Here is a 15,478-nt window from a genome sequence, read left to right on the forward strand (position 1 = left end):
AGCTCACCTCCTAATAGAAAGTTAATAGATTTGTTTGGCAAGAACGATTCTTCATGAATCCATGCTGATTACTGTTAATACTGTTGTCATTACTAAAATCTTGTATATAGTCCTTTATCATCCCCTTCAAGAGCTTACATACAATTGATGTTAGGCTAACTGGTCTGTAATTCCCAGGGATGTAACTTGACCCTTTTTTAAATATTGGTGCTACATTGTCTTCTCCACTCAGCTGGTACCATTCCAGTAAGTAGACTGTAAAAATTAGGAACAATGGTCTGGCAATTACTTGACTGAGTTCCTAAAGGACCCTCGGGGGCAAGCCATCGAGGGTGACTTATTAATGTTAAGTTTTTCAAGTCAAATTCTAATTCTGTTGCGTTAACCTGTTATTAGGAGTGTGTGTTACAAACATTTTGTTGGGTTTTGGAATGTTTTTCAAAGTGCACAAAACATTGTGAGCAGAACAGTGCGACAAGAAGTGGAGGTGAAGTATAGTAGTGGCAACAGCATGGTAACAAGTCTCCTGGACATGAAGGCATTACACGTTAAGTCTTCACTGAGATAAAAGTGATTGGTGCTAATGCAGATCCTGCATCAACATAACTCATGAGGCGATCCCATAAGAATATTGCCTATAGAGGCTCTGACCTTAACACAAAGAAGGGTTGTGATGCCCGGAAAGGGAGCATAGCATCCAAGGAGAAAGATGAAAAGGTGGGGGAAAGCCGCATATGATCTTTGATGGCTCCCGGAGAGATGGAATAAGAAAGAGAAGACAGTTCCCATGTTATCCAGTCTACCACCTCACCCTGATTTAGACTGTGTCATATAGATAGCAAGGAGCAGTTCAGGCCCAGGAGGTCATTAAATGCTATCCATGGATCCCAGATCTACGGAACTTGTTTTGGGTATGTGAGTTTCTCATGCATCATAATTCCCATGAGCCGCTGTTTGACCTCAGCAAAATTATGAAACAGCTGGCACCAGGCTCTGTCCAATGTCTGCGAGCCGGCAGGAAGACAAACCCCACCAGCTTCCTCTGGGCTTTGGTCAAGGACGGGATAGACTTATGCAACAAGGCTTCCCAGGGGTTTTTCAAAGGTGTTTGACAGGCGGCGAGGAGGCGATGTGGCACTTTCTTACCACCTGTTTTAACCCCATAAATGCTGCATCAATGTGCCGCAACTTTGTGCAATGACTTGCCATCTTTGTCTTGTAAATGTTAATTTTACCACATGCAGTATTTTTTTAATGTGTGTCTGAAAAGGCTGCCTTAGGGTCTTTGCACATGATACTGTTGTATTCTTAGAAGAAAGTTCCTGCTCAAAAAAACGTGAGTATGGTCCATACAGTGTACACGTTTACACGCATATACGTGCGTACACACATAAAAACTCTTTTAGTTCCCAGAATACTAAATAATATATGGGAGGCGTGATTTTTATGCATAATTGCACATATTTGCATGTAAAATACTGACAAATAATGCAGATTTCTGTAGTACTTCTTTTACCAATCTAAATGTGGCACTAGTTTACGTGGCATTTTTGGCGCCCATGTACAACAGCCCTTAATGCAGTGCATGTTAAAGTGCAAAAACCAACAAACTGGAGCACTGCACAGGGGGCATCAATGTGCTGTTGCTGTGTAAAAATCTAATATTTTATTCAGACATCATGTTGGTGTGTAGTGGTGGGTTTTCTCTAAATATATGGTCACATAAAGATATATCTCGCGGTCTACCCAGAGTGACTTATATTGCCATTTTCCTCCTCTAGGTCTCGTCTTTTCATTTTTACAACACCCAGGTGTGCGGCTGATGATAATGCGATGAATTATCATCTCATCCCCTGCAAATCTGTCCTCACCCCCCTCTTTCCCCCTCCACATTTCCCTCCGCTCGTTCTCATCCAGGTGGTTTTCTTTCATGCACATGTCTGCGTCTCTTTCTGTCTTCTCTCCACTTTTTAATAGTGCGGGGAAACCATCCAAGAAATCTATCTACAGATTTTACAATAAAAGGCACCCAGCTAATGTATATGACCTGCAGGAGGAATGCAGCTTGCCATACCAGTAATAGCATACACTGATTTAATGCCGATATTTTCCCCATCTATGGATGTTTTATTTTAGTACATCCCTGCCAGTCTTTTTTTTTTATTTTATTTGTTCTTAATAGCATGACAGCCTTGCAATTCTAGATTTAGATTTTTCACATAGAGCTGCAGAGGCGTCAACAGACAGAAGCACTAGCAACTACCTAGGAAAGAAGTGCAGGCTGGAATAGCTAAAGCTGAACCCCTGCAAGATTTAGCCCTTGCACTCCCAGAGATGGTCTTTGCCTTATTTTGCACATATGTTTAAAAAATAATTTTAGGCCTGAAGATTACACAAATCCCCCAAAACGGCATATATTTCTGAAAGCCACCACAGAGAATAAAAATAGTGGTAGTTTCAAATTTTTATGCCATACAATATTAGCATGATTGTTTAGAAAATGCAAAATTTCAGTAAAAAATACACTTACGCAAATTTTAGGGGCAATTATCCATCTTTTGATAAAATATAAAGGAAAGGTTTGCACCTAGTAAATATGCATTGATTGAACTGATCATGATATTCTCTGGAGATGTTACCACCAATATTTGGATTATTATTGCTCTCCTTTGGCAAAAGAAGTAAAGTTATGAAAAGCACTGTTTGTTTGTTTGGTTCTGTCTACTGAGGAACTGAGAGTTATCTGTAATTGGCTGCAGCCTTGTTTAATTAGTAATGTGAAGATGGTATGAGAGGAATAAAGTCAGCTCAGGATGAGAGCATTGGTGGACGGATGATGGAAAGTCCAGATGATGGAGTGGTCCAGGATGCACCCTCATGAGCTATCGTATTACATCTATCAGCTGGGACACAGGACTAGTCCCAAGGATGTTGTCTTTTTTTTAATTTAATCCAAGAGACAAGACCCACAGGGTCAACAAAGATACAGAAGCAAAATATAATACATGAACATATGTGGTGCTACACCTCATAACAGTTTGTAATAATACAGGAGAGTAGAGATTAATGACAGAGATTAAATTGAATTCCAGAGTTTATAATACGTCAGATCGTCTTGATATATAGTTCTTCTAGGCATAGTATGCACTCCCTTACCCTATGCGAGCGTGTTTGTATGTGTGGTGAGAAAATACAGTGCTATTTCATGAGTCTCATCCCTTACAGTTTTCTTATATCTGAAGTAATAAGAGTAGAAAGAAATAGCTTTGGACAATAGGTGGGGAGAAAGGAAATCAGAAGTGGGGAGAAGAGGAAAAGGGGGGGTAAGAAGGGGAGGAGAAAGGAAGAGGGGGTTCCACGATCATGGATCCACAGAGTAGCTAAGTTATAGCATGATTTAGCAAGTTTGTCACAAAGTAGAGGTGCAACAGGAGTTTTGGAGTACTGGTCCCATCGATTTTTGGCTGTTATGTCCTCAATCTTTCTGAGCCACAGGTCGATGGTCGATGGATGTGGGGATTTCCAATGGAGGGGAATACATGCTTTGGCAGCATCAAGGAGGTGACGATTTACAGACCTCTTATAAGTGTTTTCCGGGGTCATGGAAGCATGGAGAAGAAAGAGGGCAGGATCGTATGGAATAGGACGTTCTGTGAATTTCTGCACGATTTGGCGGACATTTCTCCAAAAGTCTACAATCTTGGGGCATGACCAGAAGATATGTAGGAGAGGTCCTCGGTCCCTCTGGCACTGCCAACATAAGTCAGGCGTTGAGGGGAAGAATTTATGCAGTAGTGATGGAGTTCTGTACCACCTCAACATAATTTTGAAGTTAGATTCTTGAATTTTTGTACAGATGGAGAATTTGTTTGTGAGTCGGAGTATATGATGTTGTTGGCTTGAATTGGCGGTTTAGATCCCATTCCCACCAGATCAGACCCAGAGGTTGGTAATCCGCTGGGGGCACAATCAACAGGTTGTAGGTGAGAGAGAGTGTGTGGGGTAGAACTCCAGTTTCTGTACAATACTCTTCTAAGGTCGCGAGGGGTTGGCTAGAGTCACTGGGAGGCGGTACAGACCGCAAGAAATGGCAAAGCTGAAGTGCTCTTAAAAAAATCTAAGCAGAAACGGCCCATGGCGTCAGAAAGCTCTGTTATGGTCTTCCAACGTCCTACAGCTTGGAAATGAGAGGCTTGGAAATAGCCTCAGCTGATCAAATTCTGAAAGATCGTGTCATGAAGTCCCGGCGCGAACAGAGGGTTTCCCAGTATAGGGAATAAGGGCGAGTTCCAGAATGAGAGAGAAGCTTGGGAGAAAGATGTGCGCAAACTCGCATAGTAGGGCCAAAAAGAGGATATAGTTTAATATTGGTGGGTAGCGGTGCCCTATGCAGGGGTATGTAACTTTGGGCTTGCTCCAATTGAGGCCATAGCTTGGTATCACGGTGTTGACACCAGTCTACTAGCCTACTTAGATGTGTTGCATGGTAGTAAGTGTGGATGTCTGGCATTGCCAGGCCGCCCTGTTGTTTAGGTAGGGAAAAGTTTCCTGCTGAGACGTGGTCCTTTGCTGGCCCAGATGAATTCTATGAACATTCAGTGTGTTTGTTTAAAGTAACTCGTGGGGATGTAGATAGGTAAGGCCTGGAAGACATAAAAAATTTTAGGGAGAATAGTCATTTTGAGTATGTTACAGTGGCCGAACCACGAGTAGAGGGCAGTGTGCCATGTGTTAAGAAGGTTCCTAACCATTTTCAGAAGAGGAGGAAAGTTTAGATCGAAAAGTTTTGAAAAATATATACTACACTGAGGGCACTATATACTATGAACTGCGGTATATATACTATATGGACTGCACTATATACTCTGAAATGCAGTGTATATATATACTATACAGACTGCACTATATACTCTAAAAATTGGGCCTTAGGTGTTGGTGGTGGCAGTACACGGTAACCCCTCACAGTTACTCTTGTTGAGCGCAGGAATGGTCCCTGCTGTTAAATATTATTTTAAAAATTGCAATTACATGCCCCAGTTAAACAGGGGCAGAAACATTGGGCCTTAGGTGTTAGTGGTGCCAGAACACTGTAACCCCTCACAGTTACTCTTGTTGGGTGCAGGAACGGTCCCTGCTCTTAAATGTTATTTCAGAGGCTGCTGGCCCTCTTTAGTGCCCTGTGAGCGTCTTCCTCTCCTTGGAGACATGATAAGTATTTTTTTTAACACAGCACTACACTGTATATTAAACTGTGTACACCACCTGAAGTCTATTTGAAACTATACACACTGTTCTATATACTGTGTACACCACCTGCACTGTATTATCTACTTTATACTGCCAAATCAGGGCCGTCTTTAAGGCAGGGCAAAAAGGGGGAGCCCTGGGCCCTGTCATTGTTGTGGGGCCCAAAGCAGCTGCCTCATACTTGCCAAATATCCCAGTTTAAATTCCCTTCTCCCTTGAAATTTTAGTCCTGTGCTGTGTCCTGATATCTCAGTGTGAAGTTATGTTACTATTGCTGCCCAGCTCTGCACTGTTGTTGTGTACAGACGACTCACCTGCAGACCCTGTGTTTACATGTAAATACTGGCATTCATATGTAAATAGTGGTGGACCAACAGCATTCATTTGTAAATAGTGGTGGTATTCATATATATATATCATGCCCCCCTTAGGTCAAATCCACCATCACCTATACTGAATGCTGCCCACTGGAGAGATAAAGGGGCATGCTTGAAAACCCTGCCTACAACTGTGGTCATTAGGCCTACCATCAGCCTGTTCTGCAAAGGTAAGCATATTAGTGATATGAAGGGTCGTGTGCAGAGGTAGGCACAGAAGGAATTACAGTTTGTGGTGCACAGGTGTATAAGGAGGGTATGTATGGAGGTAAGGAAGGTGGGTGCAAAGATGAGCAGAGGAGGCAGGTAGAGTTAGGGGAGGGGGATTGGAGTGGAGAGGATGGGGATGGTTTGGGATGCAGAGGTTAGCATGGTTTTAAGGATGAAAATGTATACTGACAGAGTGGATAAAGATGTAGGTCACGTGTAAGGCAGCCCATTCATTTCAAAGGGCTGCTCTATGCGCTACAAATGCGTAAGAAAGTCCCAAACCCTTTCAAGATCACACAAAAACAATTAATGGCACTGTTGTGTATCTGCTAAAGGACAGCATGCTTCTGTGGTGTCAGGAAATCAATTTTGCATGCGTTCCCAACACACACAAATATGAACACAGTCTAAATGTCTCAGTTACATTGGTGGTCAGTGTAAATTGTCTCATTACATTGGTGCGTGGTGTAGAATCCTTACATTCACACTAGTGGCCAGTGTGAATGTCCCCCTTTATTGGTGGTCAGTGTAAATCCCTCCTTACATTTGTGGTTACTGTGAATGCCTCTATTACATTAGTGGTCAGTGTAAACCCCTATTACATTGGTGGCCAGTGTTGAAACTCCTCTTTATATTGGTAGCCAGGAAAAAAAATCAGCATTGCCCTTGATCACACCCTCCCCTCCCCCTAGGACTGCCACTGATCCCAGGAGTCCTAGGATCCCTAGGAGTTTTCTGTCTATTAATGAGTCCCCTCACCTCCCCAGTCCATGGTGTGTAGGCAGTTAGGAGATTATGTGCTATAACCTCGAGCAACCAATCAGTAAGCAGAAATTATGTGCTGTAACCTCTAGCAACCACTCAGTGAGCGGTTAAGATACACTGTAACCTCTGGCAACGAATCACTGCCTGATCTGGTCCAGTAAACAGATTTTTAGTCTAGCTGCTATTTATTTTATATGTCAGAGCAGGTGGAGAGCGAAACTGCATGGAGGTTGGGGCCCAAGAAGATTTTTGCCCAGGGTCCAATCAATATTAAAGATGGCACTGCGCCAAATGCACTGCTGTATATATAGGCTAGCAGAGTATATATATATATATATATATATATATATATCAAATATACTGCCTGTACTGACTGACTATATCAAATACACTGCCTGTACTGACTGGATATAGAGTTTACACTATATAAATATAGACTACGCTGAATGTAGAGTATATACATTATCTCACAAATGTGAGTACACCCCTCACATTTTTTATAAATATTTTATTATATCTTTTCATGTGATAACATCAAATTTAACACACCTGCTCCCCATTCCCACCTTAGACCTCATAACACTAATGAGTTACATGACACCGGGGAGGGAAAATGGCTAATTGGGCCCAATTTGGACATTTTTACTTAGGGGTGTACTTACTTTTGTTGCCGGCGGTTTAGTCATTAATGGCTGAGTTGAGTTATTTTGAGGAGACAGCAAATTTACACTGTTATACAAGCTGTACACTCACTACTTTACATTGTAGCAAAGTTTCATTTCTTCAGTGTTGTCACATGAAAATATATACCGTATATACTCGAGTATAAGCCGAGATTTTCAGCCTCTTTTTTGAGGCTGAAAGTGCCCCCCTCGGCTTATACTCGAGTCATCGCCGTCTGACTGCTCGATCAGCGTATCGAGCAGACAGACGGCGGACATACTACAATTTGAAAGCCGCGCCTCCGCCTCCGCCTGTGATAGGCGGAACACTGAATTTCCCAGCAGCCTGTGTTCCGCCTATCACTGACATCGTCTCATCCTCGTCCGTAGTACGAGGATGAGACGATGTCCGTGATAGGCGGAACACAGGCTGCTGGGAAATTCAGTGTTCCGCCTATCACAGGCGAAGGCGGAGGCGCGGCTTTCGAATTGTAGTATGTCCGCCGAGGCGCCGACGAAGAGCGGCGATCCTGGCAAGGCACGGGACGGAGGGAAGGCAAGGCACGGCACGGGACGGGACGGAGGCAAGGCACGACACGGGACGGAGGCAAGGAGGCAAGGCACGGCACGGGACGGAGGCAAGGAGGCAAGGCACGGGACGGAGGCTCGGGACACAGGTAGGCTGGACACACACACACACACACACACACACACACACACACACACACACACACACACACACACACACACACACACACACACATGGACACACACACACAGGGATGGATGGATGGAGACACACACACACACAGGGATGGATGGATGGATGGAGACACACACACACAGGGATGGATGGATGGAGACACACACACACAGGGATGGATGGATGGATGGAGACACACACACACAGGGATGGATGGATGGATGGACACACACACACACAGGGATGGATGGATGGATGGACACACACACACACAGGGATGGATGGATGGATGGACACACACACACACACACAGGGATGGACGGACACACAGGGATGGACGGACACACAGGGACGGACACACACACAGGGATGGACAGGCATGTCTCACCCTCGGCTTATACACGAGTCAATAAGTTTGCCAGTTTTTTTGGGGGTAAATTGGGGGCCTCGGCTTATATTCGGGTCGGCCTATACTCGAGTATATACGGTAATAAACTATTAACAAAATTGTGGAGGGGTGTACTCACTTTTGTGAGATTCTGTATATATTAAATAAACTGCCACTAACTAACTAACTTGTGCTGTGATTGGCCAAAGCATGCAGGTCAGGTGTATGCTTTCTGCTTTGGCCAATCATCATACAGCAATGCACTGCGGTCTTGCAGTGCATTATAGGGCGCTCGAATTTGCAGCGATCGCCCCATAAAATTAGCTGTCCGGCGAACGGGCGAACACTTACATTCGGCTCAAACTCTAAGCTAGTCACGAAGACTTCCGATTGCTAGGGGGCACTTACAGCATGCTAACACTTTTAGCCTATGCTACAGTGCCTCTCACAATGAAGTCCATGGAAGGTCTGGGTATACAGGAAAATAGCTTGAGGGATCTCTGGCACCACAGGCGAGTGGCTGTAGACACAGGGCCACTGCACTTAAAGGCCACTACTCTCGTGGCAGTGCTCCCCGCAGTGGTTGGATCTTACATACAAGCTGTGTGCTATAAGGCTGGATTCACACCTATGCATTTTTTGTGCTTTTTGCATTTTGCAGATTTGCACTACAGAACGTGTTCCATAGGAAACAATGTTAAATGGACTTTAGTGAAAATCTGCAAAATGCAAAAAGCACTAAAACTGTATAGGTGTGAATCCAGCCTTAGGCTCCTGACCCTCTGCCAGCATGTAGGTGGGGTGCAGCGTGGTGAGATGGAATAACACATTTGGTCTCAAGTGCAATGAAAGAACTTGAATTAAAATAATGCAGGAACAGTTAAAAAAATAACCTGGTGGGAAGGCAGACAGTTCAAACAGCATTTTAGCGAGCAGAGTGCAGCCGAGCTGTCAGCTTCTGTAGAGAAGGGAAGAATGTGACTTGCCTGTCTTGTGCCCATTAGGCAAGTGTCCAGAGAGGTTGTGAACCCTACGCTTTACCTTCTTATCAGGAAACTTTCTCTTCTGTTAGTGCTGTCCCTAACAGGTGGGGTACCTGTCTTTTCTCTGCCAACTCGCAAATGCGCACCAAACCTAGGAGCCCTAAATACACTCTGTCTGACCAAAGATGGCTGCCAGAGTCACATTGGATGCTTCCCCAGTGACCCAGGAAACCAAAGAGGAACTATTGTCCTCTTGACTTCCTCTCTAACTGCAGTGTCGCTGTGGTGAGCTCAAATGACAATGGACAAAGTAGACTGCACCTGCCTTACACGCATGCCCGGACTATGAGCAAAGGACTGTACATCTGGCTGCAGATCACTTGCCCAGCCATCTCTGCCTCATCAAGTGCATTTTATTCAAGCTGCTGAGAGTAGGAAATGGGAAAAGCTATATTCCCTGGGAATGTCCAGGAGACCAGGGGCTTGTTATAACCAAAGGGATTATGTGAAAAGGAGTTAAGTTAGTAGCTGCCAGCCGGTGGTACAGGGGGAGGTGCTGGGACTTGGGCCCCCATCAACAGTGGTGGAAAGCCAGAGCCCAGTCACAAGTGCGACTGCTGGGACTCTGGTAGTTCCGCCACTGGTCAAGGGGCACTCCGCCACACTCCAACATCCTTGAACTTGCTGTCTTGGGCAAGTTTGCAGACCAGACAAAATTATCTTGCACAAAGATTTCAAAGTTAGGTCTCTGAGAGCATCTCAGGGGTTGAATTTGACAACCATCTTCTGCCTCAGTCTAGCTGGGCTTTTCTCCTCTGCCCCTTTCCTTATGGCAGATCTCTGCTGCTATGTCTTTTGGTACCAGTATATACTGTGGAAAAAATTCTCCAACTCTGCTTTTCTGATAATGAAATGAGCCCTAATGCCCCTAATGCTATTGTTTGGCAGTACACTGCTTTTAAGCATTTAACTATCTTGTCAAGGGATGAACAGATTTTTGGTCTTCTGGTGGATATTGCAAGATTAGTCTTCTTGCTTTCCATTCTAAAGCCTTCATCAACAGGAATAAGGGGGTTGTTTTGCAGGGGTGGTAGCCTGCCATACTCTGCCTTTGCACCACTGCCATCACCATTGTCTGGCCGTAATTCCTGGTAATATGAATCGGCCGAATGATCAGACAGAAGGTAACTTTAACCACTTCCCGACCAGCGCACGACGATGTACGTCGACAGAATGGCACGGGCAGGCATATTGGTGTACAGGTACGTCCAATATTCGATGCCGTCCTGCCATCGGGAGCGCGCTCCCGCGCTGGTCGGGACCCCCGTGAGTCCGGTCGCGGGACCCGCGGACTCGATTGCCGCGGGCATCCCCGCGATCGTCTCACGGAGCGGCCGAATGGAGGAAATGCTGTGTAAACAACATTTTTCCATTCTGCCTAGCAACTAGTGACGCTGATCTCTGCTCCATGTGATTGGAGCAGAGATCAGTGTACACTAAATGAAAGCCCAACCCCCCCACAGTTAGTAACACACCCCTAGGAACACTTAACCCCTACACTGCCACCCACTGGTTAACCCTTTCACTGCCAGTGTCATTTACACAGGAATCACTGCATTTTTATAGCAGTGATTACTGTATAAATGACAATGGTCCCAAAAATGTGTCAAAAATGTCCGATGGGTCCCCCACAATGTCGCAGTCACAATAAAAATCGCAGATCGCCGCCATTACTAGTAAAAAAAAAATAATAAAAAATTATTAATAAAAATGCTATAAAACTATCCCTATTTTGTAAACGCTATAACTTTTGCGCAAACCAATCAATAATCGCTTATTGCGATTTTTTTTACCAAAAATATGTAGAAGAATACGTATCGGCCTAAACTGAGGGAAAAAAAAGTTTTTTTATATATTTTTGGGGGATATTTATTATAACAAAAAGTAAAAAATAATGCGTTTTTTTCAAAATTGTCGCTCTATTTTTGTTTATAGCGCAAAAAATAAAAACCGCAGGGGTGATCAAATACCACCAAAAGAAAGCTCTATTTGTGGGAAAAAAAGGACGTCAATTTTGTTTGGGAGCCACGTCGCACGACCGCGCAATTGTCAGTTAAAGCGACGCAGTGCCGAATCGCAAAAAGTGGTCTGGTCTTTGACCAGCAAATTGGTCCGGTCTGAAAGTGGTTAAATTAAACTTTACTAAACGAAACAGATCACAGTAAAAACAGGGTCAAAATAGCAAAAGGGTAGCCCTTGTACACACGGTCGGACATTCCGACGGAAAATGTCCGATCGGACCGTGTTGTTGGATAATCCGACTGTGTGTGGGCTCCATCAGACTGTTTCCGTCGGAATATTCGACGGACAAAGTTTTAGAGCTGGGCTATAAAACTTTCCGACAACATGATCCAATCGGACAGTGTAGAGAATTCCGATCGGACAAAGTGTCACGTATGTTCAGATCAAATTCCCAGACCAAAGCTATTGGCTACTAGCCTGAACGTAGTCCCGTTGTAACGCCATATCGTTACGTACGATCAGATTTTCTGACAACTTTGTCCCACCGTGTGTATGCAACACAAGTTTCGAACAAAATCCGTCGGTCAAAATCCGACGGATTTTGTTGTCGGAATGTCTGACCGTGTGTACAAGAGCTTACAGTGCAATCCAGGATAGGCCTGGATCCACAGATGAACAGCTGGAGGGATCTCTGGGCTGGCATCACAGGTGAGCAGCTGGAGGAATGCAATGGTTGGTATCACAGGTAGGTAGCTGGAAACAGCATAGGGGGGTCATAGCACAGTACTCTGATGGCAATTGAAGTAGTGGGCCTGGCAGTGGCTGGGTCTTCCATAGAAGCTGAGTGCTGCTCCTCTGCCCCCATGCTGTGACAAACAGTGAAGGACTGTACATCTGGCTACTGATCACATCACCATGTTGGCACATAAGCAGTAGGGATGAGCCGAACACCCCCCGATTTGGTTCGCACCAGAACTTTCGAACGGACCCCAAATTCGTACGAACGTTAGAACCCCATTGAAGTCTATGGGACTCGAACGTTCGAAATTAAAAGTGCTAATTTTAACTGCTAATATGCAAGATACTGTCCTAAAAAGGGTTTGGGGACCTGGCTCCTGCCCCAGGGGACATGGGTCAATGCAAAAAAAAGTTTTAAAAACTGACGTTTTGGAGGGAGCACTGATTTTAATGACGATTAAAGTGAAAAAAAAGTGAAATATTCCTTTAAATATCATGCCTGGGGGGTGTCTATAGTATGCCTGTGAAGTGCCATGTGTTTCCCGTGTTTAGAACAGTCCCTGCACAAAATGACATTTAACGGAAATAACGTAATTTAAAACTGCTTGCGGTTTTAATGTTATATCTGGTTCCTGCAATATGGTTGAAAATCATTGAGAAAAATGACATGGGTAGCCCTCCCTGCCCATTACCAGCCCCTTTGGGTCTTGTACGGATATTAAGGGGAACCCCATACCCATATTAAAAAAGGAAATACGTGTGGCCCCCCAGGCCCTATATACTCAGAACAGTAGTATACAGGTGGTACAAACAAGACAGGGACTGTGTAGATTTGTTGTGTTAAGTTGAATCTTTGTAATTTTCAACTGGTACATTTTTAAAGTGTAGCTCCAGTCAAGAAAACTATTTTTAAGCTTTTTGGAAAACATAGGGAAGGGTTATCACCCCTGTATAATTTGTTTTGCCGTCTGTCTTTTTTTTCATCTCACTTGCTGTTGTCTCCTTCCGTTTGCAAGTAGGAGATGTTTGTAAGTTGGATGTTTGAAAGTAGGGGCCTGCCCTATATGCTCTGCAGAAATGGCGGAACAAGGTGTTGGTTTTGCCACAACATTGTAAGCCCTGAAAGTGACTCTTGGTGGGCGCTGGAGCGCCCTGCTGTGAACGATTATATCAAGAATTGTAATTACATGCCATTGTTGAACAGTGGTAGAAAAATTGACCTTTGGTGGTTGTGGTGCTGGTGCCACAACACTATAAGTCCTCACAGTTACTCTGGGTGGACACAGGAACGGGCCCTCCTGTGAAATATTATATCAAGAATTTTAATTACATGTCCCTGTTAAACAGGGGCTGAAAAATTGGGCTGCTGGCACTGGTGCTGGTGCCACGACACTGCAACCTCTCCCATATACTCTAGTTGTAGTGCAGGAATGAGCCCTGCTGCAAAGCATTGCATCAAAAATTGTAATTAAACGCCCCTGTTAAACAGGGGCAGAAAAATTGGGCCTTAGGCACTGGTACTGGTGCCACGACACTGCAACCTCTCCCATATACTCTAGTTTTAGTGCAGGAATTAGCCCTGCTGCAAAGCATTGCATCAAAAATTGTAATTAAACGCCCCTGTTAAACAGGGGCAGAAAAATTGGGCTGATGGCATCACCCAGAACCAAAAATGTTCTTCCAACATTTAAGCGGAGAAGGAAGAGGATAGACAATCAACATAACAGGACAGTCACTCAGCATCAACATAGGCAGTCTTGAAGGGATGTGATATTTAAAAAAAAATGATTTGGTTACATCAGCTTCAGGTGCTTGGTAGCTGGGGTGATCCAAGACTGATTCATCTTGATGAAGGTCAGTCGACCAACTGATTCGGTGGACAGGCGCACCCTGTGATCAAAGCCACCAGCAGCACTGAAGGTGCGTTCCGAAAGAACGCTGTATGCAGGACAGGCCAGTAGCTCAATTGCATACTGTGCAAGCTCTGGCCAGTGATCCATCCTCAAGACCCAGTAAGCCAGAGGATTTACGGTGGGAAAGGTGTCCAAGTCTGACCTTGCCCCTAGGTATTCCTGCACCATGTAAATCAGACGCTGGCGATGGTTGCTGGAACCGATCATACCTTGGGGCTGCGGACTAAAAAATTGTCTGAAAGCATCGGTCAGACGGCCACCTTCTCCAGCGCTCCTTCTGACCGAAGCCTCAGCAACACGTTGTCCAGGACCAGGAGTTTGTAACCTCCCAGTCTCTGAGAACGCATTGCACAGACCTTTCTGCAAGGCCTCCCGGAGATGTCTCATCCTCTGCTCCCTCTGCGAAGGCAAGATAAGGTCGGCAACCTTACCCTTGTACCATGGATCAAGGAGAGTGGCCAGCCAGTAATGGTCCCTCTCCTTGATCCGAAGAATACGAGGATCCTTCCGCAGGCTTTGCAGGATCAGGGAGGCCATGCAGTGTAGGTTAGCTGAGGCATTCAGTCCGGAGTCCTCTGGACAACATGATCCGCAGCTACCTCCTCCCAGCCACGTACAAGTCCACGGGTTTCTTGGGACTGTAAATCATCCCTACAAGACTGCTGCTGCTGCTGATGCTGAGTGCCAGCCTCCACCTCCATGCTGACACAATCATCCTCCTCCTCCTCCTCCTCCTCCTCCTCTTCCTGTGTGATGGGTGGCACAGCAGGAACACTGTCTGGATAAAGGGGGCCTTGAGAGGCAAGGAAGTCCTCCTCTTCCTGCCTCTGTTCTGCCTTAAGTGCTCTGTCCATTATTCCACGCAGCGTATGCTCCAAGAGGTTGACAAGAGGTACAGTGTCACTGATGCATGCACTGTCACTGCTCACCATCCTTGTGGCCTCCTCAAACGGTGACAGGACAGTGCATGCATCCCTGATCATGCCCCACTGGCATGGTGAGAAAAAAACCAAGCTCCCCTGACCCTGTCTTGGTGCCGTAGTCGCACAGGTACTCATTGATGGTGTTTGGGGACCTGCCACTGAGGAACCGCACATTGTACAAACTCACTGAAGGGGGCCGAGTCTACCAACTGAAAAGGCAGCAGTTGAAGTGCTAGCAATTTAGCCAAGCTAGCATTCAACCGCTGGGCATGTGGATGGCTGGGAGTGAACTTCTTTCGCCGGTCCAGCAGCTGGGTCAGGGACATTTGCCTGCTATAATCGGACGTGGGTGTACTGCTAGCAGAGTGCCCGGAAGCACTTGGCTGTGACACACCTAATTCTACACCTTCATTCCTCTCAGAGCAGGTTTCAGAGAGGACTGAAGGTCTAGTGGGGTTGGAGATCCCAGCTGATGAGGAGCAAGGAGAGGTCCGCTTTGTCCTTTGGTGTGGGTCTTTGAGGTACGCTTGCCAACGAGCTGCATGGC

Source organism: Lithobates pipiens, unplaced genomic scaffold (assembly GCF_037356315.1).
Source record: "Lithobates pipiens isolate NorthernLeopardFrog02 unplaced genomic scaffold, aLitPip1_a1.2 Scaffold_22, whole genome shotgun sequence".
Classification (NCBI taxonomy): domain Eukaryota; kingdom Metazoa; phylum Chordata; class Amphibia; order Anura; family Ranidae; genus Lithobates; species Lithobates pipiens.